Here is a 13,660-nt window from a genome sequence, read left to right as displayed (position 1 = left end):
AGAGAAATTCAAAGGTTCAGAATTAGCGGGTGAGTTGCTGACATGAGATGTCAGTAAATGACAGTGGTTGCTGTCCAGTGACAAAAATTACATTACCATTTGTAGCCACAGCTCAGGGTAGGTTACAAATATTAACAGACAGTCTCACACTCAAAAACATATGTAATGGGTTTCTTTCAGTTTCTGTCTATGAAATTCCTTTACTTGGCATTGGTTGGATCAGATGTATAGTAGAAGACACTTGCCCAAGGTGTCACACAGTGGGACTGAACTTGGAATTACATGTTTGATAAACAGACTTTTTCACCACTCGACTATGTCTACACATGCCTGCAAGCATTAGTTGAAAATTTTCGAGGCAAGCTTTCTTCAGTTTGATGCACTTCTTGTCCCCAGCCCTCATTTGTATGATGGTGATACTCTTTTATAAGCATCACAAGACAAGAGTACACACAACCACACACACAAACATATATATGACAAGTTTCTTTCAGTCTCCATCTACCAAATTCACTTACAAAGATTTGGTCAGCCTGGGGCAAGAGTGGAAGACACCTGCCTAAGGTGCCATAAAATGAGACTAATCCTGAAAAATGGTTAGGAATGAAGTTGGTTAATCCCACAGCTAGATTTGCACCTATATATATATGTACGGCGAGCTGGCAGAATCGTTAGTATGCTGGGCAAAATGTGCAGCTGTATCTCGTCTGTCGTTACGTTCTGAGTTCAAATTCCACCGAGGTCAACTTTGCCTTTCATCCTTTCGGGGTCGATAAATTTAGTACCAGTTACGCACTGGAGTTGATGTAATTGACTTAATCCCTTTGTCTGTCCTTGTTTGTCCCCTCTATGTTTAGCCCCTTGTGGGCAATAAAGAAATATATGTGTGTGTGTGTAATTGCCATTTTTTATGATGCACTAATGATTCTGCATGAATGCTGACACCTCACAGCTTTGCTTGAGCGAAATGGTAAATTATATTTACAATCCTTGTTGACATTATGACCAGCTGCTATGTACTTTTGAAGCACTTATGGAATAAAAATATAAATCCTTTACTTGAAAAGTGGATAAAGAAGAGTGTCAACATCATCATTTAATATCCTGCTGTCCCATCTAAACCCATGCTTCCATGGAAAGACATTAACCATCTTACTGTGGAAATCAGATATATATATATTTCTTTACTACCCACAAGGGCCTAAACACAGAGGAGACAAACAAGGACAGACAAATGGATTAAGTCGATTACATCGACCCCAGTGCATAACTGGTACTTAATTTATCGACCCCGAAAGGATGAAAGGCAAAGTCGACCTCGGCGGAATTTGAACTCAGAATGTAATGGCAGATGAAATATGGCTACGCATTTCGCCCAGCGTGCTAACGTTTCTGCCAGTTCGCCACCCTAAATCAGATATATCCACACAAAATTTCATTACTCTTAACTGCAAAACCCATTTTAGACACAAATTAATCTTTTGTTAGGGTATGTCATGTTTGAAACTATTTTTTGTTGAGATATATCAAGTTTATTGAAGCAACAGGACTTGCAGAAAATAACAATTCTATTTTTTGAGGGCGGGGTTAGATATTTAACATCATTACAGGAATAACCATGAAATTTAATTTTGTAGTTAAAGGGTTGAACAAAATGAGGAACAAACACCCCCAACATCTTAAATAAGAAAAGGAAAAGTTTAATCCTTACATACCCCTAAGAAGACAGGATTGTCACGGCTTGAACACTTTTGATCATAGACCTAACAACAAAAATAACATGTAACATTTGTCATAAGTTTTCAATTTATGCTTCAGCCCTTAGGCCTTCATCGCAAAAATAAAAAAAGAAGACCAAAGACCATTCTGGGGTCTATTTCTACAATGCTTACTCTAAATCAGCAGCATTCTTCTTTGAACATCCATCTCAAGTAATCACTCATCCATCATTACTACATCCTTTACTACTCCAGTCAAACAGCTGCCAGTGGTTCCTTCCTCTTCCTATTTCTAGTTACGTGGAATTATTTTAGCATGAAAAGACTGATGTATAGAGATAAAAGAAGTAGGACAACACATTCATTAAAATAATATAACAGAATGCATAATATATAAACTGTATGTAGATACAGTTTATCAGGGGTGTCATGTCATTATCAGAAAGATATAAAACATATATATATATATATATACAGGGTGGGCCAGAAGTCACACACAAAAGTTCAACACATTCAGACATGCTTCAATTTCTATAAATATGAACAAAATAAATAATAAATACACACACAATTGTACATGATGAACAAAATGAATAATAATAATAATAATGTGATAAATGTTTCGGTGTATGACTTTTAGCACACACATCATCATCATTTAATGTCCATTGTCCATGGATTGAACGGTTTGACTGGGGCTGACATGCTTGAAGGCTGCATCAGACTCCAGTCTGATTTGGCATGGTTTTCTATGGCTGGATACCCTTCTTAACATCAACCACCCCAAGAGTGTAATGGGTGCTTTTACATGTCACTGGCACGGATGCCATTTGCATGACACTGGTATCTGCCACGACAGCAATTTTGCTCGGGTTGATGGGTCTTCTTCTCAAACACAACATAATGCCAAAAGTCTCAGTCATTGCTTCTATGAGGCCCAACACTTGAAAGGAACTCAGCCATTTTTCCCCCACTGAGGTTTAACGCTTGAAAGGTGTGCAGCTACTTTGCCTCTGTGAAGCCCAATGCTCGAAAGGAAGTCAGCCATTTTGCTTCAGTGAGGCCCAATGCTTGTAAGGAACTCAGCCACTTTGCCTCTGTGAGGCTCCAACACTCGAAAGGTGTTTTTTACATGGGTGCCAGTTATGTGACACACACACACACACACGGGATATGCTGAGAAGCTCCTGACTTCGAGTAAAAGAAAATACAGGAGGATCAGTTAATTATGATTTTATTAAACATATCCCTGCCTCAGATTCACACATCGATTGCAGTGGTCCTTCAGTTTTCCTAATCCTTGCAAAAGAACTCAGAAAGATGGACCTCCAACCAGGCCTTTTGTGATTCCCTTAAAGCCAGTAACTTCTCAGCACTCCCTCATGCGTATATGTATGTATGTATGTGTATATATATATATATATAATGAAATCAATAAAAAGAGTACAGTGAATTTGCCATGGAGAGTAGAAAATCCACTTTTTTGGACAAAGTCACACTTCAGCATAAATTTGAGAAGAAATTAATATCTGTCAACTTTTCGCTGACGAAGGACTATCTGTAGCGTAAGATTTTCCACTCCCCATGGCAAGTTCACTGTATTTTCGATTTTATCGATTTCACTAGATATCACAAGCCTCGCCGATGCAGACCAACACTAGTCTCTCTGGAGTTTGCTTAATCTCTCACACACACACACACACATACAATCAAGAGAAAAAAGCGTGCTACAAAGTAGGCCCAAAGAGCCCAGCTAGTCCTTGGTATCATCAATGCTGTTCAACATCGTTGGTCTGAACGTGAGACAATCGGAGGATATAGAAATCGTAGCGAACTCTAGTCAACAGCTGACAAAGACGGTGTAAGATTTATGTCATGTAGCGTACGTGCGTGCGTATGTATCTATTATTCAGGTACATTCTTATTTAAGCGTAGTAAAATAACTTTTTGATACAATGTCCTATGAAGCGTAATGACAGTTTAGCGGCATTTTAAACAATAAAAATGGGGTTTATTTTTCCAGCTACATTAAATTACAAGGCTTAAATACAGGACTCTGAGTCAACATGGGAGCCTCTACCCAAATTTTCTTCAAATAAGTCGCAGCCTTCCGTCTTAAAATGGGGAGTACATGTTTAGACAATGTAGAACTAGATAATCCCTAAAAAGACGAGATGGTACAGGTTGGACTGTCTTTGATCATAGATCTACTTGGTCCGAGTTGACCTGATTGCGAACAAAACAACCGACGATGGAGGCGAAAAAATTGATTTACTATCACTTTGAACTATTTGGGGTGCGCTTAAAAATACTTCTAACGTAAAATATAAGTTCTTTTAAAATGCTTCTAATTCATTGTTTTATGAAAAAAATATTAAGACCGAATTGGTTTTGTTTTTTTACTTAGTTCCAGTAAGAAACCGCCTGAGCCGAAGAGAATCTTATCAATCAATATGTGAACCAAGTGAGGCTTTTAAGAGGCCGTTCGACCTGTTAAAAGTATCGGTCAAATCTACTTATGATACTCTTAGTCTTTTGTAAAAAGTATACATCTGATGATGTAGTCCTAGATACACTGTGTCTGAATGAAAGATGGGGTAATCAAAGCAGGAGTACCTTTGACCAGAGGTCAGCTCGATAGCTCATATAGGGTTATAAACAACGTATTTAAAAATGCTGTTATTGAATTATTTGATTAATTTACGTTATTTAAATTACAAGAATATATTTATTTCATATTAAGAAAAAATATTTCTCCATATGAAAAAAGAACTTGAGTTTAGGCGGTAGCAGAATTGGCACCGTTTATAAATAAGACATTGGATCTTGTAACACAAGACACAGTTTATCCTCCACATTCACGCTTAGGAATTTGTACAATTTTTTCTGGATTTGAAATAGAAATAAATATATTTTTTTTATTACCCTTGAAAGTGATGGATATTCCAAGTAATGTTATAGATGGAGCGTTAATATAAAATAAGAAGATGCAACATCTTTTCTCGGAAAAAATTTAAGAAATATTATCAAAATAAAAAGAAAAAAGATAAGTTGCGCTTCTAATAAAATCAGGTTTCTAGTCGTTCATATAATGTTAAAAGTATTTATCTCGCAAAAAATATCCAAAGTAGCAAATGATTAGATACAAATTAAAGGTAATCGATATTTATAGACATACATAACGCATATACCGAAGTCAATGGAATTCTATACACGCATACATTCGGCGATATTATTAATTAAATGCTAACGAGAGGAAGTTGAAATTTTACAGCAAACTAATATATATATTTTTTTGAAAAATACACTGTTGATACATGCTGAGAGGTGAGACAGAAATAGATTAACAAGAAATGTTGAAGAGATTGCTAACACAAGCTTACAATCTCAAGTGACACAACGATACATAGCTAAAATATCCACGATATTTCTTGATACATGCCACTATAATATACAGTGTGATCTGTAGCTTTACAAGGTGGGTTAGTTTATCATTGTAAAATAAATAAAGGTGGAAAAAATCTCACCGGAATATTTATATGAAACACAAATGTTGTATGTTCGGCCGCTAGAGAGACTGTAGAGTTACTGCGCCATTTTGATACAACTTTCGGGCTCTTTTTTTGCAAGAGTTAAAAGAGAGTTCTCTCCCAGTTTTTGTTCCATTCATTCGTGGTTTTTTCGACTCGACTCAGCTGTTGGGACAAATAAAATCAGTTAATGAGCTTCGGATGGGGAGCTTCTAATACTGACAGCTCGATTAAAGTAACTAAATGTTCTTTAAATCACACCCGGCTGTCTTAGAAAAGGAATAACAAAATAGACAATGTGGTCTTTGATATACGAAGAGACGGGTTTGTCATAGCTGGAATACTTATTTATGATCATTGATCTTTCTCAATCAAGACTTACGTGGGACTAAAGAATATTGATGAAGGTTTAATACAGTCGTGGGCAAACTATGGCCTACGAGACTTTCTGAAAGGCATGTCTAAACAAAAAATTACCTTGAATTTTCTTTTAGTAGTGCGACCCGCTGCTCGAAAAAAAGGGGCATACCTACACAACTGTACCCCATCGACTTCGTTTCTTCATAACTTCCTGCAAAATGGATATTTTTAGTGCAATTTTTTTACTAAAATGTTTCAGATGGTACAGATTCTGATTATATCGGAATTTATTGTGAAAAAGTTTTTCCGAGCGTGAAGGGGAAGTTTCTGAAAATTCACAAACGTCGACTTTCCTTCCTCATAACTTTCAGAGAAATGGGTATTTTCTAATAAAATGTTACAAATACATTTCAGATGGTGTAGATTGCGATTATATCGGAATTTAATATAAAAAAGAAATTGGTAGACTCGCACGCATACATACTGACACACATCACAATATTTTCGAAATTTCATGTTTCATTTTCGATATGTCAGATGTGTGTGTGCGAGCCTACCATTTTTTAACTCCGATGTAATCGGTATATACACAATCTTAAAAGGTATTTATAGAAAATTCCATTTAAAAAATATCCATTTTCGGAAAGTTATAAGGAAACAAAGCCAACTCGAGTGAGTTTTCCGAAACTCCTCTCCACACCCTCGGAAAAACTTTTTCACAGATTCCGATCGACCCCCTCCGAACGATCACCTACACTGGCCTGACCCACCAAGTTTTCTACAATTTGTTTTCGCCTCCGACAATGTCAGGAAGGCGATTGTATCTTTTCCAGCGGGTTCTGGCGCTGGGATCGATGACCTATGACCTCAGCATCTCAAGGATAGCAACTCCCTGTTAGCTGGTGATGATGGTCTCGAGCTCATAGAGAACCCAACGCAGTTCATAAACTTGTTCTCATCCGAGAGTGTCCTTGCCTACATTCGTCCCCTGTTCCTTAAATCTACATTCGTCTCCTGTTCCTAGAACCCAACTGTGGACTCCGCCCCATAGCAGCTGGTTGTACTCTGCGACGACTCACAGCAAAAGTGTGTCTGTTCTCAGCTTCTAACTGCCTGTCCGTTAAATTTTCCCCAATTCAGCTAGAAGTGGGTACTGAGCTAGGTTGTGAGGCTCACGCCACTTTCACCAACTTGCCTCCTGAGTCCCCAAAGGCCATCCTCAAACTAGACCTTAGGAATGCCTTTAATTCCATAAGTCGGGACGTCATCCACCGTGCAGTAAGGGTGAATGCCCCACAACTTAATCACTTTGCTTGGCGAGCCCATCAGGAGCCCTCCTACCTCTTCTTTGGTGATCACCTCATCCCATCTGCCTCTGGAGTCCACTCGGTCCTACGCTATTTGCATTGGGTATTAATGATATTAACAAGATGGGAGCTGACCTAGACTAAAGTGTCTGGTACCTCGATGATGCTTGTTTAGGAGGCCCTCCTGACAAGGTGGTGGCAACTGCGAGGACGATGATTAAGGAACTTGGTCGTAGGGGCCTTAGCGTTAACAGCTCCAAATGCGAACTCAGATCATTCAACCATCTGGCTTCGCATGAGCAGACTATTAAACTATTTACAGACCCCCTCCCCTCTATCGCGGTTTCTCCTGCATCAGCGTGATGCTCCCTTCGAGCCCCAATTACTGACCCAGCTTTTGAGTTCATCTTTCGATCCAAAAGGCTAACCTTGAACAGCTTTTAAAAAAACCTTCAAGTAACTGAGTCCAACCAACAGTTTTTTTTTTATACTTAGGAATTACTTGTCAATTCCTAAGCTATTGTATTTTCTGTGAGTTAGTCCCTCTTACAGATTCTTGTCGTCCCTAAAATACTTTGATGACCTAATCTTCAGGAAACTCGAAAGCTTGGTCAATGTCAAACTTTTCCCCAGACTCCCGCGACGAAGCTGCTTTGCCCGAACGGTTTGGGGAGATCTAGGTCTGCACAAGTGCTCGTCTTTATCTCTTCCGTTTTCACTCCATCCACGCTTACTCCCCTTTAGTAGGCAAATCCTTTCCTCTCCAACATCGACTAATTCCAACAGGGAGAAGGATGAAGCTCTGTTACAGTGGAGAGAGCTGAGTGTATTAGTTCCTGTTACATTTGAGGATAGACGGAAGTAGAGAATATGGGACAATCTGCGTTCAGGTACCACTTTCATCTCTCCTCTTGATCAATCTGATCAATTTTCAAGGTGTCGCCTACTTTCTGCATGTGCAAAATTCTCGGTGGGGCTGGATTGATGCCCCGTCTGTGGCCAACATTGGAGGTCTACTCAGTCAAGATGAACTCCACATCTCCACCACACTCAGAGTGGGAACTGACGTCTGTAGGTGGCTGAGAAGTCGCTGTGGTAGGCCCTTGATCCCACAGGTTTTCACGGTCTGTCTTGCCGCCTAAATGCTGGTCGTGTCGCTCATCACACCGAGCTAAATCTAATCATTAAGTGGATCCTGGCTCGGAATAATATACCTCAATTCTGGAGCCGGTGCGATTATCCAGAAGTAATGGAAAGCGACCAGACGGGTTTTACCCTCTGTCCCAGGGTAAGAGGTAGCTACCTCATTTGGGACACCACGGTCTGTGACTCTTTTGCTTCCTCCCACACCCTGGATGCTGCGGTAAACGGGAGGGTCACTGCTTCCGTAGCCGAACGGAACAAAACCCTGAAGTATTGGGATCTGGCAGTGAACTATTTCTTCTAACCTATGGCGTTTGAGACGTTTGAAGGGACAGGACCACTAATGGCAATGTTCTTGTCATCATTGGCAACTCGCCTTACCGAAGTGTCAGGTGATGTCCGTGAGGGTGCTTAGCTTTTCCAACGCCTCAACCTCGCCATCACCCGTGGTAATGCTGCAAGTGTGCTGGCTCGCTTCAGTAGATCCCATTGAACCTCCTGGTGTGAGACCAATTGAAGCACTTGATGCTGCATTATTGTTTTTTTGTTTTTGTTTTTGTCTCTTTCTTCTCTCCCCTTTTCTTATTTTTTCCTCTATTTTTCTTCTTTTCTTCGTCTTTTTTTTGTAAAAACTATGTTAGATAAAATAAAGTATCAACCTTTGTTAAAAAAAAAAGAAAGAAATCCACACCATCTGAAGCATATTTGTAGAAAATTTCATGAGGAAACAAAGTCTTGGAGCACACTTGTATAGGTATGCCGAAAGATGTTGCCTGTACCTGGTTTTATATATATATATATATATATATATATATATACATACATACACACACACACATATATATCTTCTACATATGTGGAAAATCGGTGTGTGTTTGTTTGTGGTGTTGTTAGCTAACTCCTCCAACATCGTTTTATTGATTTTGATGAAACTTGACACGTGAGAAGAACTCATGTCTGGAAACCTCGTAATATATTTAGATTGTTGAGAAAATCAATAATACGGCCCCTGGAAGTAACCTTTATATCTACCTCATATAACTATTTTTTAAACACCCAAGGGAAATAACCCATACCATCTGAACAATATTTTTTAAACACTCAAGGGAAATAACCTATTTTATTGTTTATGTTCGATTACTTTAAATATTGATTTTTTGTGTGCCCTATTTTTAATTTTTGCATACAATATCACTTTTTTAATTTATTTGACACGTGATTAGAACTCATGTCTGGAAACCTCGTGACATACTTAGATTGTTGAAAAAAAATCGATAATGGGCCCTTCCAATGGATCTTTCTATCTACTACATATTACTAATATTTTATTTAAACAACCCAAGGGAAATAATCCATGCCACCTGCAGATTTTAGCGAAGCGCTCAATATTTGATTCTCGCGATCAACCGTCCTAATTCTGCATTTCACTGCTCACAGTTTTGAACTGCTAAACATTATTATTGCACTTCCTTAATTTGAATCTTAAACCTTAAAGACTTCGTTCATACATTTCTATACATACATACTTTTTTGAATGCCCATTGCTCCGATAATTCTGCATTTTTACAGTTACACTTTTTCCATGACAGTATATGGATTTTTTATTCCACAACGTATTTGTAGTGGCTTCATGCAGGCATAGCGTGGATTCGATCCTCGATTGCTAAAGATAATGGGAGTGTTAGCAAAAGTTTGTAGAGATCAGTGGGTAAGACTGATCCACTAGATATAGATGGAGTTAAACATTGCTGTGGACCGGATCCGGCTCGTGGGCCGCATGTTTGACTCCTCAATATTTCAATCCAGTTCAGCTAGTACTTTCGATTATATCCGCTGTTACTTTGAGCAAAGCATAGCTATTAACTGCATGAGTATCATTAAAAACTAACAGAAGGCGTAGGAGTAGCTGTGTGGTAAGTAGCTTGCTTACCAACAACATGGTTCCGGATTCAATCCTACCGCGTGGTACCTTGGGCAAATGTTTTCTACTATAGCTGCGAACCAACCAAAGCCTTGTGAGTGGACTTTATAGACGGAAACAGAAAGAAGCCCGTCGTATACACACACGTGTGTGTGTGTGCCTGTGTTTATCCTCTCTACCATCTTGACAACTGATGTTGGTGTGTTTACGTCCCCGTAACTTAGTGGTTCGGCAAAAGAGACCGATAGAATAAGTACTAGCCTTACAAAGAATAAGTCCTGGGGTCGATTTGCTCGACTAAAGGCGTTGACTGAATTGGATAAAAGGCATGTTTTACAAAAGGAAGACAAAGAAAAACAAGGAAAAGAGGGAGGAAAGAAAGAAAAAACATCAATGCAACATCAAGTGCTTCCATTGGTCTCACACCACAAGGTTTAACGGGACCCACTGAAGCGAGCCAGCATGCTCGCAACACTAACACGGGCGATGGCGAGGCTAAGGCGTCGGAAAAGCCAAGCACCCTCACGGGCATCACCAGACACTTCGGTGAGGCGAGCTGCCAACGATGACAAGAACTTCGACGTTAATGGCCCAGTCCCTCCAAACATCTCAAACGCCACAGGTTGGAAGAGATAGTTCACTGCCATACTTCCGGGTTTTGTTCCGTTCAGCTACGGAAGCAGTGACCCTCCCATTTACCGCAGCATCCAGTGGGTGGGAGGGAGCAAAAGAGTCACAGACCGTGGTGTCCTAGATGAGGTAGCTACCTCTTACTCAGGGGCTGAGAGTATAAAGCGAGGACTTGCGTCCAGACTAGAAAAAACCTCAATATTGGTTTAAATTTTGGTACAAGCACAGCAATTTGGGGGAAGGGTAAGTCGATTACACCGAACCCAGTACTCAACTGGTACTTATTTTATCGACCCCATAAGGATGAAAGCAAAATCGATCTCGACGGAATTTGAACTCAAAACATAAAGACAGACGAAATGCTGCTAAATATTTTGTCCGGAGTGCTCTCGATTCTTATTTCTTTCCTGCCCACAAAGGGCTACACACAGAGGGGACAAACAAGGACAGACAAACGGATTAAGTCGATTATATCGACTCCAGTGCGTGACTGGTACTTATTTAATCGACTCCGAAAGGATGAAAGGCAAAGTCGACTTCGGCGGAATTTGAACTCAGAACGTAAGCGGTAGACGAAATGCCAGCTCGCCGCCTTAAAAACAACAATATTGTTTTTAAATTTTGGCACAAGGCAGGTAATTCCAGGGACGGGGCTAACGACCCCTTAATATTATTAGACAATTGTAGATGAGCAAATTTCAGCAGTAAACATGTGCGGTTTTAAAATCCCCTTCAGATCCCGTGTTCCTCTTTAAAAGGAATAGCTAGATGTAAATAGAGTATGTGGGAGATATCAGACCGAGTAATTAAATCAGCTGTCAAATTTTAACTCGGTTTCTGTTAATTATAAAATTGTGTGTGTGTGTGTTAAACGAGAAATATATTGAATGATCGTGTATAGTTAGCTCTTTTATTTTCTAACACAGTAACTTCGTGTTTCATTTTTAAAAAATGTTATTTTGCGCACTGGATTTGGACTATCATTTTCGGGATATCCAAGAAATCAGAAGACAACAGTAAAGCAATAATTAGTTACGTCTCTTCAATGTTGGGTGTTCAAACTCTGGCAGAGTCGGCTCTGTTTTGTTTCTTCCCAGGACCTTGGAATTATCATCACAGAAGAGATCCATCTATCTGGATCGTGATATTTAATTTACGCGAAGGCCATAGGTAGAATTGAAAGAATCTGCGTATATTTTAATTACGCGTAAATCTCGTTCCAATCATGTTTGTCTGTGTAATGATATGAAAAATAAATATTTATATTCAGCGTCCAATGCGATATAAAGTATGTGGGCGGACAATAGCAGCTGACATTTTATTTGTTTGTTACTTGAACTATATATCTAGTTCAGGGATATTATTACCGTTGCGTCACCTTAGACAAGATCTTCGGATTTATTTGCGCAACAATTATTAATTTCCCTGAAGAGTAATTTTTTCGCCGGCCTAGGACAGAAAGGGCTCTCAGTCCTGTGGAGGCAAACTGTCTGTGAGTGTTCATGATAAAAACACACACACACATCGTGATATGATTTTAAAAAATTTCCTATGGGAAGCAGGCTCGATAGACCGCAAATTTTTTATTGCTTTTTATTAGCTGTAAGTGTATTTATAATGTTATGATACCTGAACCGTGGAGTTCAGTAAGAGACATGAAGTCAATTGGGATCATATTTGTAGAAGAGGATTTTATATGGTCGACCTTAACTCCCAGAAATAGCAACCAAATTTATCTCAGGTCACATCCTGTTTTAGAAAAATAAAGAAAAAGGAGAGACACGGATCATGTACTAAGAATCTTCTAAAGCGATGGAATGGTCCCTGTTGGAGTGTCTTTGATCATAAGCCTGCTCGATCAGGGTTGACCTGGGGTTAATAAACACCAGGATACTTGGATGCCTTTAACGGAGTTCGTTCAGACCAGACTGCGGTCACGATTTTTCAACAGATGTTCAGACTGGACGTCGGTCACAACAATCTCACCGCTTTCTGAGGGTATGGCAAAGGTTAAGGGCATTGCCTCTACTCCCTTAACATAGAAAAAAAAAAAAAAAAGCATCTCATTCTAAAAAAAGGATTTAAAAAAAAATGTAACTATATAAAATATATTTAAATCACAAGTCTCTGATGTTGTACCAGCTTTGTTTTGCTACGAAGGAAAGGTAAATAAAACGGATATCTGCAAAAGTAAAAATAAATGATAAAACATTCGTCTATATGAAGCGAGTAAATAAACATTTCTATAGAATAATATCAATACATATGTAACCCCACTTCTGCTCATCATCCGCCACTAAAGAAATTATTCTATTTCTACTTCACAGAAACTGCAACAAGAACTTCGCAGTTGTAGCTATTTCCTTTCCCTGACACCTTTTCTTAGACGGAGAATTAACGCTACACAGTTTTATCGTCTTCGTCTCCCCTTAATGAAATCATCAATGTTTTTTTTTTTACTTAAGAAAACCGGTTTTCTTTCACAGCCACCACCTCACATGCTGTTAGGGTCCTTTTTCAAAAACAGAAAAAAATACTCGCTACCAAAAAACGTCCAAGACCGATCGTTTTATTTTATTTATTTATTTTTGTTCATTTTATTACTTGTGCAGCTAATACACTCGATAATAAACACGAATGCTATCGGCAATACTCCTTTAATGGTCTGTTATTAAACAGGCCCAAAAGATAAACCTGTTACGTATTTGTCAAAAAGCAGGCTGTGACAGCTTTTGTGACTTGCCGAAAAGTGGGACGATTCCTGTTCATCGGCTCCATTTCATTTACCACGTGCTCTGCCGTGTGTTTCAGCAGTCGTCAACTTATGGCAGGAAATTCCCTTTAAACTTCCAAACAGTGAGTTATTTCTCCTCATTTCTAAATATTTCCTTGTGCTTAATACTTACCAAACATTGTATTTTGTTCTACCTTTTAAACATTAACTGCTTTACGCTTTGATTTTGTTTTCTCTATTAATATTTTTACCGAATTTAATCCTAACAACTCGACGCAAAAAAATCTTTGTAGCAAAAGAAAAAGGGATAAACACTG

At 38.9% G+C, this 13,660-nt stretch overlaps 2 protein-coding genes across 4 annotated transcripts in view; one reads left to right on the top strand and one right to left on the bottom strand.

Moving 5' to 3' along the window:
* The window catches only part of LOC115213338 (ATP-dependent RNA helicase DDX42), a 56,749-nt gene extending 51,367 nt beyond the window's left edge, over positions 1–5,382 (bottom strand). For 2 of the 3 annotated variants that reach the window (XM_029782284.2, XM_029782276.2), the window contains exons 1-2: positions 5,246–5,382; positions 1,716–1,763 (exon numbers count right to left, since the gene is read on the bottom strand). The gene's annotated coding sequence lies outside the window, so the exon portion shown is untranslated. The remainder of the gene's footprint in view (positions 1–1,715; positions 1,764–5,245) is intronic. The other variant, XM_036507922.1, reaches the window with a different exon arrangement.
* A 6,572-nt stretch (positions 5,383–11,954) lies between these two features.
* LOC115215774 (testis-expressed protein 10) overlaps positions 11,955–13,660 on the top strand; it is a 65,693-nt gene continuing 63,987 nt past the window's right edge. Inside the window, exon 1 of the mRNA XM_029785083.2 lies at positions 11,955–13,465. The gene's annotated coding sequence lies outside the window, so the exon portion shown is untranslated. The remainder of the gene's footprint in view (positions 13,466–13,660) is intronic.

This window comes from Octopus sinensis, linkage group LG1 (assembly GCF_006345805.1).
Source record: "Octopus sinensis linkage group LG1, ASM634580v1, whole genome shotgun sequence".
NCBI classification, from domain to species: domain Eukaryota; kingdom Metazoa; phylum Mollusca; class Cephalopoda; order Octopoda; family Octopodidae; genus Octopus; species Octopus sinensis.
The sequence above is the reverse complement of the archived record's forward strand: the minus strand, read 5'-3'. Positions and strand labels throughout refer to the sequence as shown.